This window comes from Vulpes vulpes, chromosome 11 (genome assembly GCF_048418805.1).
Source record: "Vulpes vulpes isolate BD-2025 chromosome 11, VulVul3, whole genome shotgun sequence".
NCBI lineage: Eukaryota > Metazoa > Chordata > Mammalia > Carnivora > Canidae > Vulpes > Vulpes vulpes.
Window position 1 is genome coordinate 52,379,749 of NC_132790.1, and position 16,488 is coordinate 52,396,236.

At 47.2% G+C, this 16,488-nt stretch overlaps 1 protein-coding gene and 1 long non-coding RNA gene across 8 annotated transcripts in view; both read right to left on the reverse strand.

Moving 5' to 3' along the window:
• The window catches only part of NINL (ninein like), a 152,666-nt gene extending 144,270 nt beyond the window's left edge, over window positions 1-8,396 (reverse strand). For 5 of the 7 annotated variants that reach the window (XM_072727407.1, XM_072727408.1, XM_072727405.1 and 2 more), the window contains exon 1: window positions 7,868-7,998. The gene's annotated coding sequence lies outside the window, so the exon portion shown is untranslated. Of the gene's footprint in view, window positions 1-7,867; window positions 7,999-8,376 lie in introns of those variants that run through there. The other 2 variants (XM_072727404.1, XM_072727409.1) reach the window with 2 other exon arrangements.
• Window positions 8,397-10,430: 2,034 nt separating this feature from the next.
• LOC140594490 (uncharacterized) lies at window positions 10,431-15,830 on the reverse strand. Its single transcript, XR_011995365.1, has 3 exons — window positions 15,586-15,830; window positions 13,542-13,635; window positions 10,431-10,725 (listed from the first exon to the last, which is right to left on the reverse strand). It is a non-coding gene; the product is annotated as an uncharacterized lncRNA (long non-coding RNA).
• Between the last annotated feature and the right edge of the window lie 658 nt (window positions 15,831-16,488).

The window sequence follows — 16,488 nt, forward strand, 5'->3', positions numbered from 1 at the left end:
ACCAGGGTGTAATTTTTGTTGCATATTGGCTATAAAGAATATGAGAATAAAATAAAATAAAATAATACAACCAATAAGATTTACTTAGAAAACCGTTAACAAAAAAAAAAAAAAAAAAGAAAACCGTTAACAATCCCCCCCCACCCGCCCACCAGCATTATTGTCCCATTTTTCACATCTAAAATTCCAGCCACATAATCAAGAGCAAAAGGCACATGTTGGTCTTCTCTGTTCTCTACACATATTTAAAAGTCCACAGAATCCAGCGGTAGACTGAAGATTTTGTATTTCTATTTCTAAAGAATGAGCCTGCTGTGAAGGTCAGTGTCAACAGCAACTACTCCATGGCCATAAAAGCAGATTCAGAATTGCCAAGAACTAATTAATAAATGAATGAATGAATGAATGAATAAATAAATAAATAAATAAATAAATAAATAAATAAGATAAGATAAGATAAGAATTGCTAAGAACTACTCATCTTCAATGCAGATAAAACAAGACAGCCCAAGAAACAGGCCCCGGGGAAATCACTGTGTTTTGCTATTGCAGCTGCTTGAAGTCCATGCCAAACAAAATAAACTAAAATAAAATGCTGTAAACCTGGGCTGATGCAAAATAACACTTGGGATGGAACCCTTTGCACGCCTGACACATGTGGGGCTCAGGAGCTGATGAGACTTGATGCTCTGCCACAGAAAACTCCAACACTGTAGTGACTAGTGGCCCCGGTGCAGAGGAGCTCAGGAACACCAGGCCGCTGGCACCTGGCAGCCCCTGGTGAGCATCCAATGCCCAACTCAACCTGTTCCTGATTCACCCCAGAACTGGACAGAAATCTAGGAGCAAGCGCTGGGAGTTAAGAAACAAGAGCCTGGCCACACACCTGTCCCCACAGGGCGTCTGCTTAACAGGACTCAGCTCCTTGAATGATTCTAGTTAAGTGTTTAAAAAGCTCTCCCATTTTAAGTCACAGAATTTCAGAGTTTTATTCTACCTTAAGTTGCCTGGTCCATTATCTTAACAGATTTGGGAAGGCCGTTCTTACTCAAAAAATAGGGAAAATGAGGCACGGACATTTGGAGTACAAAGACACTTCAAGAAACTGGCCGCGCTAGAACTAGTACGTGCCATGAGGTGAGACTGGGTGAGGGCCTCCCACTGACCATCTTCTCACGCAAAGGGGACAGTTCCCTACGCACCGGAAGCCATGGGGTCATTCCCAGGCCATCACTGGCTAAAAATCAGGTTTCTGCTCCCTGAGTTAGGAAACACAAAGGAGGAGCAGTTCCGAGCGCTGGAGGCGAAGACAGGAGTCCAGCTGGAATGTGTTGAGTTTGAAACATCTGTGAGGACCGATGGGGAATGAGCAAAGGCAGCTGGACATCTGGCCTACTATGAAGCACAATGGAACAAAAAAGCTGAACACACAAAACTACTGGAAGGATTGTCTTCTTTTTCTCCTAACCTCTTCAGACAACAAAGTCAGAGAAAATACCACACTTCATCAAACCCAGGGTATCAATGATTCTAAAACCAATAACTTAAAAACAAAGCCCTGCTATCAAAATCTGACACAATACTAAGGCAGCAGGGATTGCAAGATGCATCCCACATTCAGAGACATTGTAACAAGAAAAAAAAAAGGTATTTAGATTGCAGTGAATACATAATAAACATCTATTTTTGTAACTTTTTATTCTGATATAATTTCTAGTTTATAGAAAAGTTGCAAGAACAGTACAAAGAATTCCCTAATACCCTTTACCCAGGGAGCTCCACCAGTTGTTCTCACTTTGCCCCATTTATCATGCAATAGGCATAAATAATATAATAGATAATATATATATAAATGATATATAAAAATATATATCATTTATTTATATATATAAAGGACATAATAGATACCATTTTCTACCTCCTTCCTTCTCTGATTGTTTCATACTTTGTCCCCAACCATCTCTAAATATCAGCATGTGCTTACCAAACTCAAGGACACAGTGACAGTAGAATGGAATGATCAAACTCAGGCAATGTGAACCTGATATCATAATACTATTGTCTATCATTCACAAATTCTGTCCATTGTCCCAATAATGTCTTTTATAGCTTTCCTGCCCCCTTCCTGGCCCATTCCAGGGTCAAGTAGTGTATACAAGTGCCAGGTCCCTTTAGTTCCTCACTCTTTGTGTTTCCTGACCTTGAAAGTTTTGCAGAGTACAGAAGCTAGTCAGTTACTCTGTAGAACATCACACAAATGGAGTTTGTCTAATGTCTCCACACAGAGAGTCAGGTTATGGCAGCAATGCCCCCAGGGTAAGGTGGGTGAGGTAGCCCTTCTCAGTCCCTCTCATCTAGGAGGCACAGTGAAGTCTCTTTACAGGTTGATCATTAGTTAGGATGGCATGCACAACAGGGCAATTAGCTTTTATAAGAATGTGAATTATGAGAATTTTTTTAAAAGATTTTATTTATTTAGAGGTGCCTAGGTGGCTCAGTTAAGTATATGCCTTCGGCTCAGGTCATGATCTCAGGGTCCTGGGATTGAGCTCCATGTGGGGCTAACTGCTCAGTGGGGAGCCTGCTTCTCCTTCTCCCTCGGCCCCTCCCCACTGCTCATTCTCTCTCTCTCAAATGAATAAATCTTTTTTAAAAAGCTTTTACTGGGGATCCCTGGGTGGCGCAGCGGTCTGGCGCCTGCCTTTGGCCCAGGGCGCGATCCTGGAGACCCGGGATCGAATCCCACATCGGGCTCCCGGTGCATGGAGCCTGCTTCTCCCTCTGCCTGTGTCTCTGCCTCTCTCTCTCTCTCTCTCTCTCTGTGACTATCATAAATAAGTAAAAATTAAAAAAAAAAAATTTAAAAAAAAATAAAAAATAAATAAAAAGCTTTTACTTATTTATTTAGTTAGAGAGAGAGCATGTACATGGGGGAGGGGGAGGAAGAAGGAGAGAGAATGTCAAGCAAACTCCGCTGAGCACAGAGTTTCAGTGCTGGGGAGTCAAGCACTGGACTGACTGGGCTGAACCAATATTTAGGGGCCCAGGCTGCTCCTTTTCCCACATTGTCATGTTGATGGTAGCTGTCTTACCACTGGAGGAAGAGGGAGGTTGGCTTCTGTGACTCTCTAAGAATGAGGAGTAACACACCCAGTGGCCTCTGTGTCATTGGCTTCTGGGCCATTGAACCAGCTGGAAGGGGACTACTCCACCTTAGTCTGTGACAGACCCCACACTTCCTGGCTGCTACTCTGTGGAGGCAGGGTGCATGGGGGCTATGGAGGACAGGCTTTGGGTACCTGGTCACTGGAGGGCTTATGTGGCTCCCCACACAGTAGACTGTACCCCCTAGGCCCTCTGTATGGCTTGTGCACTGGCCATGCTGGTGTCAGAAATGGAGCCCTGGTCTCTAGGTGATTTGTTTTTATTTACTTTTTTAATTTTTTAGACTTAATTTTTTTTTGATGATTTGTTTCAAAATTGTGCACTCACTGTGTGCCAGCCTCTGTTCTCTGCTTTCAGTAAATTCTTCCATGTAGTCCTCATAACAGTGTGCTGAGCTGGGGCATGCTCTTATCCCCATCCTGAACACAGGGGGTTATGCTCAGAATCACATGGCCCTGAAGGGTGCACCAGGATCTGGATAGGCTCTTTGCAGATTCTCTGCCTCCTAGCATGTGAGATTTCTACTATATGTCACTGCCTCAGCGACTATATCATTTCTGTACATTTAAAAGAAAGTCAAGAACTTTCAGTGCTGATACAAAACTGTGACTTACACAACTCGTCTAGATGTATGAGGCGAGTGAGAAGTAAGGGAATTGGCAACTCAAATTCCATGTGTTAAGAGTTCTGCTTTGCATTGGTGGGCATCATGTGTGTGCCCAAGGAAATAACATTAAACGGCTAAGTCTGATATTAGGATTGGGACTGTAGCTTCTGTCAGCCACCACGTGGTCCTGCCAGAGCAACCTCCTGGGAATGTCATTCACATTGGGGCATGTGGGATCTCCCTCAGGGTCACAGATGGCATCAGACCAAACATAAGAACCAACATCAACTAATGTAATGAAATGGTCACTGATTTGGGGTTTAGTTTAAATGGCACAGGAATTTCATAAACAGTTACACATTATTTAAAAATCAATAGAATGGTCTGCTCAGCCAGACTTTGAGAGCAGGTTGCCATGCCCCAGGGAGTGCTCAAGGTATCCAGAACATCTTTACCTGCCCTGGCTGTACTCAGGTGGCCTGAGGAGGGAGGAGCTAGGACTGCTGGACCATATGGCCTCCAGGAGTCCTTCTTAACTCAGGCTTTGCCAGGCCTGCTCTGTGGCAAAAGTGTGGCTTTAAAATTAAGCAGTTCTTGATGCATTTTAAATTCTTTTTGAACTTTTATTATTTCAAACTATACATATGAAGTAAGACTTTGATGTCTGTAGATGTTACTACTTAAAATTCTCATAATTATTTGGGGCACCTGGGTGGCTTGGTCACTTGAACATCTGACTCTTGATTTTGGCTCAGGTCATGATCTTGGCATCCTGGGATTGAACACTGTGTCAATCCCAGTTCAGCCACTGGAACAATCCCTTCTTCCAGGACTTCCCTATCTGTTTAAGCCAAGACTGAGTTGGGTTTTCCATCATTGGAAACATCCCAACTGATAGACATCCCAACTGATGGACATCCACAAATGTAAAATTCTTAACTGAAAACTTAAAAAACTAGACATTGTGAAGAATGATTTCCCTTCAGATCTTTAATAACTAATGACCACTTTGACAAACTCCAACACACCAAAATCTTAACTTATTAAACAAAGCAGATCCCAAAGCAAAATAACTGGGTTATAAGAGCCTGTGTCGGGGATCCCTGGGTGGCTCAGCGGTTTGGCGCCTGCCTTTGGCCCAGGGCACGATCCTGGAGTCCCGGGATTGAGTCCCGCATCGGGCTCCTGGCATGGAGCCTGCTTCTCCCTCTGCCTGTGTCTCTGCCTCTCTCTCTCTCTCTCTATCATAATAAGTAAATAAATTAAAAAAAAAAAAAAAGAGCCTGTGTCACATCATAAAAGGATCTGCCAGTTTCCTCTCATGTAACACAAAATAAGTCAATGCACAAAAGCTGATATATGCCAGCGCTTCTCACACTTAAGTCTATTAGAATTACCTAGAGGCCACTGGTTTATTTGAGAAGCAAATGATTTCAACTTAAGGAAGACTGTGTTGGTACAACAAGCCATTCTGTCTTGAAGTTTAAGTAAGGACAATCCGAGGTTGAGAGAGACATATATCACCAGGCAGCACCAGCTGCGTGCTCTTTCATCAAGATTTTATTTTATTTTCTTTAAAGATTTACTCATTTGAGAGAAAGAGAGGGAGAAAGGAAGAGAGGGCACAGAGACCACACCAGCACAAACAGGGGAGAGCGAGTGTGCCACCCAGGAGCCCCTTTCATCAAGATTTTAAAAACACAGGACGCCTGGGTGGCTCAGTGGTTGAGCGTCTGCCTTTGGCTCAGGGCATGATCCCGGGGTCCTGGGATCGAGTCCCACATCAGGCTCCCTGCATGGAGCCTGCTTCCGCCTCTGCCTGTGTCTCTGCCTCTGTGTGTGTGTGTCTCATGAATAAATAAATAAAATCTTTAACACACACAGACACACCAACATCCAAAGGGCTTCTCCATTCCTGGGTTCACAGAAAGAAACATTCAGAATCCTTTGGTGGAAGTCTCAGAAGTCTCAAGGTTACCCCAAGGATGGGCAAAGGAAAAGCCTTCTGCTACCGCAGCCCTCCAAATAGCTCCAGGTGGAACGTGACCCAAAGTTTTTGCCTCCTGCGTGTGACTAACCAAATCTCTGGCCAGGAGCCTGAATTCTTAATTTGCACTTGAAGCCAAGGACTAAGCTCAGCCCAAATCTAAAGTCTAGCTACAGCCATGACCACTCAGCCTTTTACAGAATAACCACGGAATCGAGAGCAAAGTGGCTGTGGCTCTGGAGTTGCCCCTGCAGGTCAGAGGGCACTGGTCCCTCCAGCCAGGAGCGACACCAGGCCCCTGACTACGCCTCTCAAACTTCTAGTTCAAGGTGAGGCCAGGACATTGTGTTTCTGCTTCCTTATTCTAGGCCTTCCCTCAGTCAGGGAAGGAGAGTTCTAGCAGCCACCTTTTCCTGGTAAAATCTCAAAGGTAAATGTCCAAGGTAAAAAGAATATGGTCAGAGGGATCTCTCACATATCCAAATCTCAAGCACCACGTGTGCCATCTTTCCCAAAAAAGGACCCTCCACCAACCAGCACTCAAAGCCACTTACCATTAAAAGGCAGGATCTGAATACTTTGAATACTTACAGTTAGAGCTCTGCAACTCTTCTGTTAGTCTATTTTCTACCACCAAATGTTCATAAGGACTAAGGATGGGAACAAAGGACACACACTACCAGGAAGGGATTTCCAACATGCCGTTGGCAAATGACTGTGTCAGTTCACCCATCCCTGAGCAGCCCTATAAAGCACAATGTATAGAGATAAGTAAAAGGGATAAAGAGTTTTACATCAAAGATTATATAAAGTCCTCAATTTTCAAAACGTTGAGACCCTAACTTTTTCCTCTATAAAATGTTTCTAATTTGGTGGTGTTAAATGTTATCTGATGTTCAGTTTCTTCCGAGAAGGCTTGTTCTTCTCTCATTCTGCAAATATCATTATCCCATATTTTTTATTGAATCTGAAATACGTAAGACCCATTTTTATTTGCCAGTATAGACGAGTTCAATCTGTAATAGTCTAAGCCACTAACAGACGATGTATAAGTGAAATAGAAAAGGGACAGCACGGACAAGACGCCTTACCTAACTGCCTTAGCACTTTTCTTTTAATATCCACAAACTCTGACACACAGTTCATAAATCTCCGAGGCAGCTTAGTGTTCTGTTCAACAGACCAATTTTAACTATCTTTAATTTTCTGCTTTGAAACGTATTCTAAGTCCAACAGGGAAACCTGGGAATCTCAGTAACAGTTACAAGAAAAACTCGCGGTCACCTGTAATCCGTCCTTCCTGCGGACCGCGCTGATGGCATCACTGACCTTCCCCGAGCTCCACAGCGGCGCCCGGGGCACCCCCACCCGCACCCCACCCCGCTGCCGGACGGCGTGGCCTCAGTGTGGAACACCCGAAGAGGGCAGACCGACTCCCGCGTGGGCTTCGAGGCTGAGCCCACGGACGAGAGGCGCAGCCGGTGCAACACCTACAACCTGCAGCAGGCGTGGAGTCCCGCACAGTGAAGTGCTATTCCAAGCAAATTCTCCAAGTGCAAACCCGTGATACACCCAAAGGATGTGACCACTGTGCGGAGTCAGAGCCCTGGGCGGGGGGACTCGGCCGCGAGCCCCGCAGGCGAAGGGCAAGGCTGCAATCCCGGCGCCCCGCCTGGAGGAAGGTCCGCGGGCCCGGCGCTCGCCCGGATGCCGACCGCACGCGGGCGTCCAGGGCCGCGGCGAGGCCCACGCCGAGGAGCCGCAGCGACGGCGGGACCCGGTTTCCAGAGGCGGGTGGGGCAGCCGACGCCCGCGGGACGCGAGCCTCGGGAGCAGCCAACCCCCGCCCCAGCCTCCGGGGGGCGGCAACGGCGGCCTGCACGTCGGCCTTGCAGCTCCGGGGCCCGCGCCCCGCGCCAGGGCGGACGCGGCGATGTCGCGGGCTCGCCCCACCGTCCCGCCGCGCCCACGGTCGCAGGGCCTCGGGCCCCCTCGGGCCCCCTCCCCCCACCCACCGACGGCCCGGGGCGCAGCCTTTCCCGCCGCGCCGCACCCGGCCCCACGCACCCGCCGGCCCCGCCGGCCCCGCCGGCCCCGGCGCCGCTCACCTGGGCGGCGGGCGCCCCGGATCTCCGCGCGGGCTACGGGGGCAGGCCCGGCGCGCCTGCGCACGCCACCCCGGCCTCGCCCCGCCCGCCGCTCTTTGTGTCTGGAGGCCCCGGCGCCGCGCTCCCGCAGCCTCCAGGCACCGCCCCCTAGTCCCCCTCGCTGGAGGGGCGGGGCGGGGCGAGCGGGGAGGGGGCGAGGCGTGCGGGGAGGGGGCGGGGCGTGCGGGGAGAGGGGGCGGGGCGAGCGGGGAGAGGGGCGGGGCGTGCGGGGAGAGGGGGTGGGGCGAGCGGGGAGAGGGGGGCGGGACGGGGCGGGCGGGGAGAGGGCGGGGCGGGGAGAGGGGCGGGCGGGCGGGGAGAGGGGGCGGGGCGTGCGTGGAGAGGGGGCGGGGCGAGCGGGGAGAGGGGGCGGGGCGAGCGGGGAGAGGGGGCGGGGCGAGCGGGGAGAGGGGGCGGGGCGGGGCGTGCGGGGGCAGGGCCTGGGCCCCTCGCCAGACGCCAGGACCTACCCCGACGGTGTCAGCCCCAGCTTCTCCGCGACGTTGGGCTGTTCACAGCCCTTACTCCAGCTCATCTTCTGGGAACAACCCGAGGAGGCAAGCCAGGTAGTAATACTCAGTTGAGGAAACGGGAAGACACGAAACTTAAGGTTCTTGTCTTCCCATCATATAGAAAATCTTTTATTGAGCACGTACTAGTGCTAGGCATCGTCCCAGGGCTTGAGAATGGAGCAGTAACATGCTGGCAGGGTTGGCAAAATGAAATAAAAAAAAAAAAAATAGAATAGAAAAAATAATAAAATAAAATAAATAAATAAAATAAAATATAAAATAAAAAAAATAAAATCCCTGCCCCTCCTGGAGTTTATACACCGGAGACAAATTAAAAGCTTAAATGAAATATACAAAAATGTTAGATACTTATAAATGCCAAAGAAAAACAGATTAAGAGAGGAGCTTCAGAAGTGCAGGAGGTTGGGCCAGGCAAGGCCAGAGGAAGTGACATTGTAAGTGAAGGCCAGAAGGGAATGAGAGAGAGAAACAGGCAGCTAACCCGGGAACGGTGGGCCAAGCCTTGAGTCTAGAGGATGCCCCATGAGTTTCTTTGTGGCCAGGAAGAGTGTGGTGTGTGAGGCCAGGTTGAAGTGAGAGATAGGCAGAGAGGCATGTAGGGCAGTGCTGCCCCTTGTGAGGATTTGGCTTCTTCTGTGAGACTTCCTAGAGGGACTTGTTGGACTTAAAGTTGTTCTGGTCACTGGGTGAGGGCGAGTTGGGGGAGAGCCAGCAAAGGTTGAAGTAGGGAGACCATTTAAGAAGTGATGGCAGAAATGGGCTGAGAGGTGAAAGTGGCTTGGACCAGGGTGAGGGGGAACAGTGGTTAGATGCAGGATGTGTGGTATTAGGGATGGTCCTGCAGACAGGAAGTACCCCTAATTGGAGGCAGGTTGTGGGAGTGACTACAAGGGTAACTACAAGATTTTGGCTGAAGCAACAAGTTATTCATTTTGTGCGGAGTTCCTTCCATGCTCACCTCATTTTAATACAACAATCCCAGGCTGTAGTTGTAAAATTGTCATTTTACAGAAGGGAGAAATAAACTTAAGTGATTAAATAACATATACTGCGATCCATATATCTCCCAGGTACCAACATCTGACCCCAGAACTTGCATATCCTCTGCCAGCCCTGGCTGCTGATCAGAGACCTGCAGCTGATACCCCTTCTCCCTCCTCCCTTCAGTGTTCTCAATACCCCCACTGTCCTTCCAGTCATCAAAATAAGAGGCTTGTCTTCATTCCTTTCTTCATGGCTTCAGGGCATGAGCCAGCTGCACTCTGGGTCCCTGTCCTGTGGCTTCTCTGACTATTCCTTCCCGGTGATCCCTTGTGGTCCTCCTTTCCTCTGCCCTAGGTATTTTCATTCACAAGGGTCCCAGGCTTGGCTCCCTGCTCTCTTTGCCTGTTCTCTGGGTGCTTCTGCTGTCCCCCATCTTAAGTCACCAACCTTGTGCTGATTGAATGGTATTCCTCAGTATTTCTAGTCTGTTCTCATTCTGGTCCTTACTCTCTTTCTCTGTTGTTGGGGGCCGCGTGCCAGGAAGGGGTTAATGGATCGAGCAGTGGCTCTCTGTTGACTCTTCCAACTGTCTCACCCTTGTTGTTGAGGGCTTGTGGCTCAAGGACGCATACTATGGCTATCTATTCAAGGGCGCATACTTTGCTATCTATTGTGAAAAGACATGTTTGGAGAACTAAGCTTAAGACATCCTGCTTGTTATACAACCCTGCTTTATAAAAGAGTGAATAATACAAATAAAGTTGGCATTGTGGCTGAATCCGGCCATATGTCCCTCCTGCTCCCACTCTGTTTATGTCTCTTTTCCTTTTCCTCATTCTCTTACCCTCATCCCTGGACGGTTGTCGCCCCCAGCGCGCGCGACAAGTGGCGCCCGAACAGGAACCTGAGCATAAAGCACATGAGAAGGTTCCGGAATTGAATTATTCAGGTAAGGGAACCAGGCGGGGTCCTGGAACGGCGGGAGTAAAATCATGGGACAAGAGCAATCAGCAAATCAGGTTTTATTTATAGCTGGATTACAAACCCTTCTCCGAGAAGGAGGGTTCAAGGTACCTAATAAGGCCTTGAGAAGCTTTTTCGAAACTGTCAGGGATTTATGCCCGTGGTTTCCGACTGAAGGGTCCTTAGATTTAGAACATTGGAGAAGAATTGGACAGGAACTGAAAAATCAAATTTCCCTTAGAGGCGAGACAGCAGTCCCAGCCGGGACTATGAGATTGTTTGAGCAGTTGCGACAAGTCATTGACCCTTTGCATAAGATTGAGATTATTTCCTTGAAATCTGAAACCGAGAACAAAAATGATCAATTTGAAAGTAAGTTTGAGGGTGACTCTGAGGGAATTCAGCCTCCCTCGGCAGCTATGAGGCAAATGGCCTTATCATCCTCTTTTTCTCCTGGCTCCCCCCCCCCCCCTGCTCCAGCTGGGGATCATTCCTAGGAAGTTATTCCTGAGCCTCCTGGGGTCATCCCCCCTGCCCCGCCGCCTATATCCGATCCAACAAAAACTTATGGGTCCCATAAGGCAGGCCTTAGGGGACCCCCTTTGTTGAGATCAGGAGGAGATGAATTCGGGGACAACGATGTATATTTGGACAGTGATAATGAAAGTCCTCCGAAAGGATACATGCAGATGACAAAATTTTCTGATAAAGGACAGAAAAAGGGGCCAGTCCCCGGGTATAGGGATCAAGCTACTAGTCCCTTGCCTTTATATCTTACAAACTCCAAACGCAGAGATGAGATCTGGGAAGGAGCACCTGCTGTCCCCCGGCTGACTTTCCCCATAATGACTAACCAACAATCAGCCGGAGGGTTTGATATTAAAGGTGTGACCCCCTTACAAAGGGCACCGTATGAGGCCGGAAGGCGCGGAGAGGACACCACTGGATTTACTGCTTTCCCTGTCTCTTTAGATAATGCCGGTCGGCGCATGTATTCAGCCCTAAACTTCAAAGTGCTGAAAGAATTAAAAACTGCATGTGCCCAGTATGGGCCCACTGCCCCTTTCACTTTGTCCATGCTGGACAATTTGAGTCGAGAGGCCCTGTGCCCTGGAGATGGCATGTTATAGCCAAAGCATGCCTTTCTGGGGGGGATTATTTGATTTGGAAATCTGATTATCATGACAGATGTAATGATCTTGCTAATTACAATAGGAGAACTGGAATTCCTGTCTCATATGAAATGCTTGCAGGGACAGGCGCTTACCATGATGTAGGTCAGCAATTAGATTACTCTGAAGTGGCTTATACTCAAATCAATGAGGCTGCTATTAGATCTTGGAGGAAGCTGCCTACTTCTGGGGCCAGAACAGAGGAATTGTCCAAAATACGACAAGGGCCCGATGAGAAGTACTCAGACTTTGTAGCCCGTCTTCTGCAGGCAGTGGGGCGGATAGTTACTGATGTGGAAGCCGGCACTATTATAGTAAAACAATTAGCTTATGAAAATGCTAACAGTGCATGCCAAGCTGCAATTCGACCATGGAGAAAAACTGGAACTCTTGAAGATTATGTCCGTCTTTGTGCAGAGATAGGCCCTTCGTATGTGCAAGGCTTGACACTGGCTGCTGCTTTAAGGGGAATTTCCCCACAACAGATGCAACAGCAGATGCTAAAACAGGGAACTAGAGGTGGCGGACGTGGGCAAAAAAATTCCACAGGAGCACAGTTCTGTTTTAATTGTGGAAAGCCAGGTCATTTTAAGAGTCAATGCCCCCCCGGGATCCCTGGGTGGCGCAGCGGTTTGGCGCCTGCCTTTGGCCCAGGGCGCGATCCTGGAGACCGGGGATCGAATCCCATGTCGGGCTCCTGGTGCGTGGAGCCTGCTTCTCCCTCTGCCTATGTCTCTGCCTCTCTCTTTCTCTCTGTGACTATCATAAATAAATAAAAATTTAAAAAAAAAAGAGTCAATGCCCCCAATTGAAGGCCGGTTTTGGGAATTCTGTGAGCCCGCAGCAAGTTAACAAACCCTTATCTCTCTGTCCCAGATGTCAGCGGGGGTTTCATTGGGCTAATGAATGCCGTTCCAAGACAGATCGGTTCGGAAACCCCCTTTCGGGAAACCGAGGTCGGGGCTTGTCGTAGCCCCGACAAACAATAGCGATGCTGACCCCACTACAGGATTCCTTGAACCAATTAGAACCAACACAGCTGATCTCCCAGGGGTTGACAAATTATACCGAGGTACCCCCTCCAGTGCAGGGCTAGATTTAGCTCCTGTTTCCTATATATATTTGGAAGGCGGGCAGGCCCCTAAACCCATACCTACCGGAGTATGGGGACCTCTTCCTAAAGGAACTTGGGGATTAATTTTAAGTAGATCCAGTTGGACTTTAAAAGGGCTTACTGTATATCCTGGGGTGATCAATGAAGACTACACAGGAGAGCTAAAAATTCTTGCTAGTCTCTCCCAAGGGACTCTCACATTGGAACCCAAGGTTCCTATTGCCCAGCTAATATTAATACCTAGATTTAAAACTGAAAATAAAGTAATAAAACCTCAAAGAGGCAGCCAGGGCTTTGGATCTACTGATGTACATTGGATGCAGTTAATATCTGCGGATAAGCCTTATCTCTGCCTTAAGGTGAATGGAAAAATTTTTAAAGGATTGGTAGACATTGGAGCAGATATGTCCGTCATATCTCAAAATCAATGGCCTAATGCCTGGCCCACGCAAGAGACCTCCACTCCAGTTAAGGGAGTGGGTATTATAAATACCCCTAGGATTAGCTCCAATCAGCTTTACTGGGAGACTGAGGATGGACACTCTGGAAGATTTTGTCCCTTCGTTCTTCCTATTGATCTTAATCTATGGGGAAGAGATGTACTTACAGAAATGGGCTTAGTCCTTGAAACAAAAAAACTTCCTGTTTCTAAACAACAGGAAGCTGTTTCCTTTATGATGGCTCAAATGGGTTATGTTCCAGGAAAAGGACTCGGGAAAGACTTACAAGGGATTGTACAACCCGTCGAACTTGAGGGAAATCCTGATAAATTAGGTTTGGGTTTTCTCCAGGGCCACTGACAACCCCCCACACTATGCCTCTTGAATGGTTAACCAATGTCCCTGTGTGGGTGGACCAGTGGCCCTTACCTGATCATAAACAAGAGGCTGCTAGAAAGCTGGTTCAGGAACAGGTGCAGTTGGGGCATCTTGTTCCTTCCAACAGTCCTTGGAATACTCCTATCTTTGTCATTACAAAGAAATCAGGAAAATGGAGATTATTGCAAGATCTCTGAGCGGTTAATGCCGTTATGAAGCCCATGGGAGCTCTGCAACCTGGGCTGCCGGCTCCTTCAGCCATTCCTTTGAACTATCAATTACTTATCTTAGATTTAAAAGACTGTTTTTTCACCATCCCTCTATCTCCTGATGATTGTGAAAAATTCACCTTTTCAATTCCTACTACTAACCTACAAGCCCCTTATGCCAGGTATCATTGGAAGGTTTTGCCTCAGGGCATGGGCAATAGTCCTACCCTATGTCAGGAATTTGTAGGCAGAGCTTTGACCCCCTTTAGACTAGCTTTCCCATCTGTATATTGTATTCATTTTATGGATGACATTTTACTAGCCGCTGATGAGGAAGGGACTCTCTTAAGAGCATTCGAGAGATTGCAGTCTTGCCTTCAAAAATTTAATTTGATAGTGGCCCCTGAAAAGGTTCAGAGAGCTGAACCTTATGAATATCTTGGATATATTATTGAACAAAAAACTATTAAGCCACAAAAAATTCAAATACGCACTGCCCCTCTTAAAACATTAAATGATTATCAAAAGTTATTAGGAGATATCAACTGGATACGGTCAACGTTAACTTTAACTGCGGAACAGTTACGCCCCCTCTTTGATATACTAAAAGGAGACTCTAATCCAGCCTCTCCTAGAATGTTGACGGAGGGCGCCAAACAAACATTAGAATTGGTCAATAATAAACTCTCGGAAGCTCAGGTTACAAGAGTTTCTTTGGTGGATTCACTATACTTAATTTTATTGAACCCTGCCATCATGCCTTTGGCTGTCCTTTGGCAACCTCATGGCCCTTTAGAATGGATACATCTCCCATTACATTCTCTGCATGTTATTAATTCTCTTCCTAGCATGCTGGCTCAACTCATCACTCGGGGAAGGATGCGTTCCCTACAACTCCTAGGCAAGGAGCCTGATTTTTTTAATCTGTGCTATGTTAACTAAAGAGAAGTTTGAAAATTTACAACAGTTTGACCTTAATTGGCAAATTGCCCTCGCCTCATACCCGGGCCAAGTTAAATTCCATTTGCCGGCAGATGAACTTCTGCAATTTCTAAATAAGGTTTCAACAATCCCACAAGGTTCCCTTTCTCACTCCCCAATTAAGGAAGCTGCAAACATTTTTGTGGACGCCAACAAATCTGGCAATATTGCAATTTATTATGTCTCAAAAAGGGAGGAACATATAGAGAAATATCATTACTCAACTAAATCAGTGCAAAGAGCAGAATTAAAAGCTGTTGCTATTGCTTTACAAAAATATCCTGAACCATTAAATCTTTTCACAGTCTATATGTTGCTCAAGCTGTGCCCTTACTTCCCTCCGCCTTTTTATGTTGTAATGATGAAGAGTTATATACCCTCTTCTCATCTATTCAACACAGTCTTCTTAAAAGACATAATCTGATTTACATTTCTCATATTCGAGCTCATTCAGGTCTGCCTGGCCCATTATCCTGTGGAAAGGCAATTGCTGATGAAATCACGCATATTAATTTTCTTTCTTCTTTTGATGCTGCTAAGGAAAGCCATAGCAAATTTCACCAAAATTCAGCAGCTCTTGGAAGACAATTTAAGATTTCACATGAATCAGCCAGACAAATAGTAAAAGAATGTCGGACTTGCCCTGAAACCCTCAACCTCCCTTCATTTACTGTTAATCCCCGAGGCCTCTTACCTAATCATCTATGGCAAATGGACATTACATTATATCCTCCATTTGGTAAATTGAAATATATCCATGTTTCTGTTGATACCTTTTCAGGATATATTTTTGCCTCTGCCCACAGTGGAGAAGCCTTTACTGATGTACAAAATCATCTATTTGCTGCATTCTCCCAACTAGGCCTCCCCAAGGCTATTAAAACAGACAATGGATCTGCTTATACCTCGTCTTCTTTTCAGCAATTTTGCCTAACTTTCGGCATTTCACATTCCACTGGTATTCCATATAATTCACAGGGTCAGGCCATTGTTGCAAGAAGTCATTCCACCCTGAAAACTTAATTACATAAATTAAAAGAGGGGGAGATACTTAAGGGAAAGACTAAGTATTCACCACATATGCATTTGGCATTAACTTTATATGTTTTAAATTTTTTGAATGTTGATGCAGTAGGTAAGACTGCAGCTGAGAGGTCTTGGGCTCCAGAACCGGAGCCCTTCCTCTATGCACGATGGAAGGACCCGTTGATGGGACAGTGGTCTGGCCCAGATCCAGTCCTCCGGCGAGGATGGGGGTTTGCTTGTATTTTCCCACAGAATGAGGAGACGCCGCGGTGGCTGCCGTTGCGGTGTGTCCGATTTACCAAAGAAAATGGCCTGCTTTTCCCTTCAACCACAAGTTCCTCAACAGGACCAGACGGTGAAACCCCGGAGCAGAAGGGAAAGGAGAGCCCGATTGCCTACTTGGGGACAAATAAAGAAGGTGGTTGGCGAGGCCAAACAAACCTTACGTAAAGCCCAGGCCTCCCTTACTCCTACTAACCTGTTTTTGGCTCTTTTAGCAGGCATCTCCGCCTCTGCTGAAACAGCCGAGGCGTCCTCTTATTGGGCTTTTATGGTGGACCCTCCTTTTGTACGGCCCGTTACTTGGGATAATCCTACGCCTCATGTACGTACTAATCTAACAGATGCGCTGGGCGGGCTGGAGGCATATTCCATTGAGGCTGTCGCAAGACCCATCAGCTGGACTGGGTTGGCAGATCAGGTTTCAATTTGTTTCCAGGCCGCTGAAAACGGTCAGTCCCCCTCCTATGGGTGTCTTTTTACTAAGCAGGTGACTCGCACTG